The sequence below is a fragment of the Triticum aestivum genome, chromosome 2A, assembly GCF_018294505.1.
Source record: "Triticum aestivum cultivar Chinese Spring chromosome 2A, IWGSC CS RefSeq v2.1, whole genome shotgun sequence".
NCBI lineage: Eukaryota > Viridiplantae > Streptophyta > Magnoliopsida > Poales > Poaceae > Triticum > Triticum aestivum.
In genome coordinates this window covers 309,284,117-309,290,652 of record NC_057797.1, presented here as the reverse complement: position 1 = coordinate 309,290,652, position 6,536 = coordinate 309,284,117, and positions in this window count along the sequence as shown.

Sequence of the window (6,536 nt, the reverse complement as noted above, 5' to 3'; positions counted from 1 at the left end):
AGTTCGCTAACGAGGAGCCCGTTGAGTTTGCTTTTGAGGATCCAGTCAACTCTGACAACTGTGCAGGCAAGATGATCATACCCTCGAAATCACTACTATCTTTGCTATGCTAGTTTGCTCGCTCTTTTGCTATGCCATTGCTACGATGCCTACCACTTGATTGCAAGCCTCCCAAATTGCCATGTCAAACCTCTAACCCACCATTGTCCTACCAAACCGTTGATTGGCTATGTTATCGCTTTGCTCAGCCCCTCTTATAGCGTTGCTAGTTGCAGGTGAAGATCGGAGGTCGTTCCTTGTTGGAACATCTTTTATTTACTTGTTGGGATATCATTATATTGTCATGTTATATTAATGCATCTATATACTTGGTAAAGGGTGGAAGGCTCGGCCTCTCGCCTAGTGTTTTGTTCCACTCTTGCCGCCCTAGTTTCCGTCATATCGGTGTTATGTTCCCGGATTTTTGCGTTCCTTACGCGGTTGGGTTATAATGGAAACCCCTTGATAGTTCGCCTTGATTAAAGCTTTTCCAGCAATGCCCAACATTGGTCTTACCATTTGCCACCTAGCCATTTCTTTCCCTTGGGTTCTGCAGACTCAAGGGTCATCTTATTTTACCCCCCCCCCCCGGGCCAGTGCTCCTCTGAGTGTTGGTCCCACCGAGTGGTGTCCGGGGCTACCAGGGGCAACTCTGGGCTGGCCTACCCGATGTCTGGCTCATCTGAGTGTGCCCTAAGAAATAGATATGTGCAGCTCCTATCGGGATTTGTCGGCACATTCGGGCGGTGTTGCTGGACTTGTTTTAACCTGTCGAAGTGTCTTTAATTACCGAGATACCGAGTCTGATCGGAACGTCTTGGGAGGAGGTCTATTCCTTCGTTGACCGTGAGAGCTTGTCATGGGCTAAGTTGGGACTCCCCTGCAGGGATTGAACTTTCGAAAGCCGTGCCCGCGGTTATGGGAAGATGGGAATTTGTTAATGTCCGGTTGTAGTTAACTTGAACCTTAATTTAATTAAAATGAATCAACTGAGTGTGTTACCGTGATGGCCTCTTCTCGGCAGAGTCCGGGAAGTGGACACGGTGTTGGAGTAATGTTTGTGCAGGTTGTTCTCTAGTTTCTCGCTCGTGCTTTGTCTCCTCTTCTCGCTCTCCTTTGTGAATAAGTTAGCCACCATATTTGCTAGTCGCTTGCTGCAGCTCCACTCATATTTTACCTTACCATTCCTATGAGCTTAAATAGTCTTGATCGCGAGGGTGCGAGATTGCTGAGTCCCTGTGGCTCACAGATTACTATTACACCAGATGCAGGGCCTGATGATTCCGCTCCAGGAGACGCGTACGAGCTCAAGTGGGAGTTCGACGAAGACTCTCAATGTTACTATGTTTCCTTTCTCGATGATCAGTAGTGGTGCCCAGTTGGGGGTGATTGGGACCGTGTCGCATGTTGGGTTCTCTTTTATTTTGGCGCCGTAGTCGGGCCATGAGTGTTTGGATGATGTAATGTTATTTATGTACTTGATTGACGTGGCGAGTGTAAGCCAACTATGTTATCTCCCTTTTTATTATCATATTACATGGGATGTTGTGAAGATTGCCTAACTTGCGACATATGCCTTCAATGCGATTATGTCTCTAAGTCGTGCCTCGACACGTGGGAGCTATAGTCGCGTCGAGGGTGTTACAAGTTGGTAATCAGAGCCTTCCCCGACCTTAGGAGCCCCATTGCTTGATCGTTTTTAGCGGCCGAGTGGTGTCTAGAAAAATGTTTTGAGTCATTAGGAATTATATATCGGAGAGATTAGGAATTCTTTTTACTTCCCAGTCTCCTCATTGCTTTGGTAAGGCTTCCTGACGTAGAGTTTTGACTCTTCTCTTCTCAAATTTCACTAAAAAAAATTTAGGATCACGCGGGTATCTTGGAATCGTTCCGATGGTTTTATGATGAGAACATTGTCTAGGTGCCTCCTGTCAGGGGTTTAGTGGAAGTGTCCCGGGGAGTTGAGCTCTGAGGTGTTGTCATCATAATTTTATCGTTGCAGTTCTGGAATACCTGAGTTTGGTACGCCGACATCGAAAATCTCTTTTATGCAGTTCGTTGGTGAGATAACCTCGACGCCACCCAGCACTGGGGCGGGAGTTCGGGAGTATCACCATAACTTGCATAACGGATGCTTTTCGAAGGTTGAGGTAGATGGTTTACGAAGGTTTCTTGGTTATGTGTTGAAGGATGGATACAGCTGGATGTAGGATTTGCTAGTTTGGGTGAGATATAATGCTTCCCCTCTATCCCCAACACCTGATTGCATAACCGGAAAGGTTCGGGAGTTTCATAGGTGGGAATTCTAGTAGCTCTAGTTTTTCTTCCACGGATATTGGTTTGAGATTGGGATTTCTTACCGATTATTCGTTCTTGATCCGTACCTTGTTGATTTATTTCTCTATCTTAATTCTACGTGGCTTCTCAATTTATGGATATGTGACCATTTCAAGATAAATGCATTCGTTCATTTTGTTCGGATGTAAAGACTATATGTTGCAATTTTCATTCCGTTGGATTCAGCTTCAATAATTTTCTGTCAATGTGCTAATGGTGGTCAACCTCTTCAGGATGGCTCCTCCAACGCGCACGACTCTGAATCCTGATCCACCACCACCTCCACCTCCTCCGGAGGCATGGCAAGCTGTGATGGCCGCAACCAATGCAAACACACAGTTGATCATGCAAATTCTCCAAGAGCGCAATCAAGGCAGTCAAGGGAATCAAGGCAGCAATCAGAGTCACTTTGCTACACTCAACCAGTTCCTTGCTAACGGGCCAAAGACTTTCAGCAATTGTGTTGAGGCAACCGATGCTGACGATTGGCTTGTGGATTTGTGCAAGCATTTCGAGTGCAGTAACGTCGGGCCTGAGGACTTTGTTAAGTTCGCTTCCTTCCAACTCAAAGATCAAGCTGCAGAATGGTTCCAGCAGTACAAGGACTCCAGAGGTGGATGTGTTATCACTTGGGATGATTTCCGTCGAGATTTCCGAACTCATCATATTCCGCAGAGCGTGGTTGAAAGCAAGCGTGAGGAATTCCGCAATCTGAAGCAAGGCTCTTTGTCTGTCTATGACTACAACAAGTTGTTTCAGAAGCTCGCCCGCTTTGCCAAGCAGGACATCCCTAATGAGAAGAGCATGATATATCAGTTCAGGGGTGGTCTCAGAGAAGAAATTCAGCTCGCTCTTGTCCTCTTTGAGCCCTTGAGATACGATGAGTTCTACAACATGGCACTGAAGCAAGAGGCTGCTCAGTTGAGATGTGATGCTTCCAGAAGCGAGTCAGAGATGTTACTCCTTCTTCCTCTACTCAAGTGGCCAAGCAGCAGAAGTTTTGGCTTCCTCCTCCTCCCTTTCGTAAGCCGTATCAGCAGAAGAGCAAAGGTGGCAGTGGTTCTTCCCACCCACCCAACCCTGGCTTTCAGAAAAAGACTTCGTCTCAAGCTCCAAGATCGAGTGCTCTATATCACCGTCCGCTTTCAGAGGTCACGTGCAACAAGTGCCAACAGAAGCGTCACTATGCCAACAAGTGTTTCAACCAGAGGCGTCTTCCTCCTCCTCCTCCTGTCAGATCGTCAAGTACGTTTGGTCTCCGGAGTGTGATATTGCTTTCAACACTCCGAAAGAGAAATTGATCACTGCTCCAGTTCTGACTCCGCCTGATGAATCCAAGCCGTACGAGGTCTTTTGTGATGCCTCTCTCCAAGGTCTTGGCACAGTATTGATGCAAGAGAAGAAAGTTGTTGCTTATAATTCTCGCCAGTTAAATCCTAATGAGAAGAACTACCCCACTCATGATCTCGAGTTGGCGGCAGTGTGCATGCTCTTTTGACTTGGAGACATCTTCTATTGGGAAGAAAAGTGGACATTTTCACTGATCACAAGAGTCTCAAGTACATCTTCACTCGGCCTAATCTCAACCTCAGGCAAACTCGATGGGTCGAAATGATTCAAGAGTATAATCCGAGTATTGAGTATACTCCAGGCAAGGCCAATGTGATTGTTGACGCTTTGAGCAGAAAGGCCTACTTCAACAGTCTGATTCTTAAGCCTTATCAACCCGAGCTTTGTGAAGCCTTCCACAAACTTAACCTGCAAATTGTTCCTCAAGGTTTCCTCGCCAACCTTCAAGTCTCTCCTACTTTGGAAGACCAGATTCACCAAGGCCAACTTCTTGATGCTATGGTGAAAAAGGTGAAGATTGGGATTGCCAAGAGCCAGTCCGAGTACAAGTGCTACCGCCTTGTTGACAAGGACACTCTCTTCTTCGAGGATCGAATTGTGGTACCCAAAGGTGAACTTCGTAAAGTGATCATGAATGAGGCTCACAATTCTCTCCTCTCCATCCACCCTGGGAGCACAAAGATGTATCAGGACCTTAAGCAAGCTTATTGGTGGACTCGAATGAAGCGCGAGATCGCTCAATTCGTGAATGAATGTGATGTCTGCAGAAGAGTGAAGGCAGAACACCAAAGGCCCACTGGTCTCCTCCAACCTCTTGCCATTCCAGAATGGAATTTGACCACATTGAAATGGACTTCGTGACTGGGTTTCCGAAGTCCAAGCGTGGCAATGATGATATATTCGTTGTCATAGATAAACTCACCAAAGTGGCTCACTTTCTGCCTATCAAAGAGTCGATCACTGCAGCTCAATTGGCGGAACTCTATAACTCTCGAATTGTCTCTCTGCACGGTATTCCGATCTCTTCAGACCGTGGCAGCATCTTTACCTCGAAGTTTTGGGATTCTTTTCAGAAGGCCATGGGCACAAACATCCGTTTCAGCACAGCTTTCCATCCTCAAACTAGCGGTCAAGTCGAGCGTGTCAACCAGATTCTTGAAGATATGCTCAGGGCTTGTGTGATCTCCTTCGGCATGAAGTGGGAGGATTGTCTTCCTTATGCTGAATTCTCCTACAACAACAGTTTTCAAGCAAGTTCGGGCAAGGCCCCATTTGAAATTCTGTATGGCAGGAAGTGCCGTACCCCTCTCAACTGGTCTGAAACCGGTGAACGTCAGCTTTTGGGTAATGACTTAATCACAGAAGCAGAAGAATTGTGCAAAGTCATTCGAGATAACCTCAAAGCAGCCCAATCCCGCCAGAAGAGCTACTATGATAGTAAGCACCATGATTTGGCTTTCGAGATCGGAGATCATGTTTACCTCCGCGTCTCTCCTATGAAAGGTACTCGTTGCTTCGGTATCAAAGGGAAGCTTGCCCCTAGATACGTGGGACCTTTCAAGATTGTCAGCAAGAGAGGCAATCTCGCCTATCAACTCGAGCTTCCTTCAAACTTTGCAAATGTTCATGACGTGTTCCATGTCTCTCATCTTCGAAAGTGCTTCAAGACTCCGGACCGCACCGTCAACTTCGAGGACATTGAGCTCCAAGAAGATCTCTCTTATAGTGAGCACCCAGTTGCTATTCTTGAAGAGACTAAACGCAAGACTCGCAACAAGTCAATCAAATTTCTCAAAGTCAAGTGGTCACACCATTCCGACCGTGAAGCTACCTGGGAACGCGAGGATCACCTCCGTTCTGAGTACCCGGTGTTCTTTCAGTCCTAGATCTCGGGACGAGATCCTTTCGTAGTGGTGGAGTGTTGTAACACCCCGGATGTAACTTTCCTAATTTGTACTCCAACTCTTGCCATTTCCGGCGTTAAGTTATTTTATTTTCTCGGGTTCGGGTTTTTGTCCCTGTGTGTTGTTGTCGTTGTCATGCATCTCATATCATGTCATCATGTGCATTGCATTTGCATACATGTTCGTCTCATGCATTCGAGCATTTTCCCCGTTGTCCGTTTTGCATTCCGGCGCTTCGTTCTCCTCCCGTGGTCATTTCTATCTTTCTTTGTGTGTGTTGATTAAACATTTCCGGATTGGACCGAGACTTGCCAAGCGGCCTTGGTTTACTACCGGTAGACCGCCTGTCAAGTTTCATATCATTTGGACTTCGTTTGATACTCCAACGGTTAACCGAGGGACCGAAAAGGCCTCGTGTGTGTTGCAGCCCAACACCCCTCCAATTTGGCCCAAAACCCACCAAACTCTGCTCCATGTCCTAGAGCGTTAGACCACGATCGCGTGGCCGAAAACCGCACCTCATTTTGACTCTCCTAGCTCCCTCTATGCCTATATATACACCCCCCATTCCAAATTCGCGGATCCTCTCCCCCCTAACCCTAAAAAATCCCAGATCCGCCGCCGCCGGACGTGTCCAGAGCGGGCCGGACAACGTCCGCCGCCCCCCGCGCCCAGTCAGACGCTGCCACGTGGCCGCGCGCCGCCGCTCACCGCGCCGGCCCGGGAGGCCCGCAGCCGGCCCCCGAGGCCCGTAGCCGCCGCCGCCCGGGTCGTCCTCCATCGCCCGCACCGCCCTTCTTCTCCGCGGCCGACGCCGCCTCTACTCGCCGCCGACCTCCGCCCGGCGACCTCCGCCGCCCACCGCCCGGAGCAGCCCGCCGCCTCCGCCCGGCGCCCCGCGCCGCC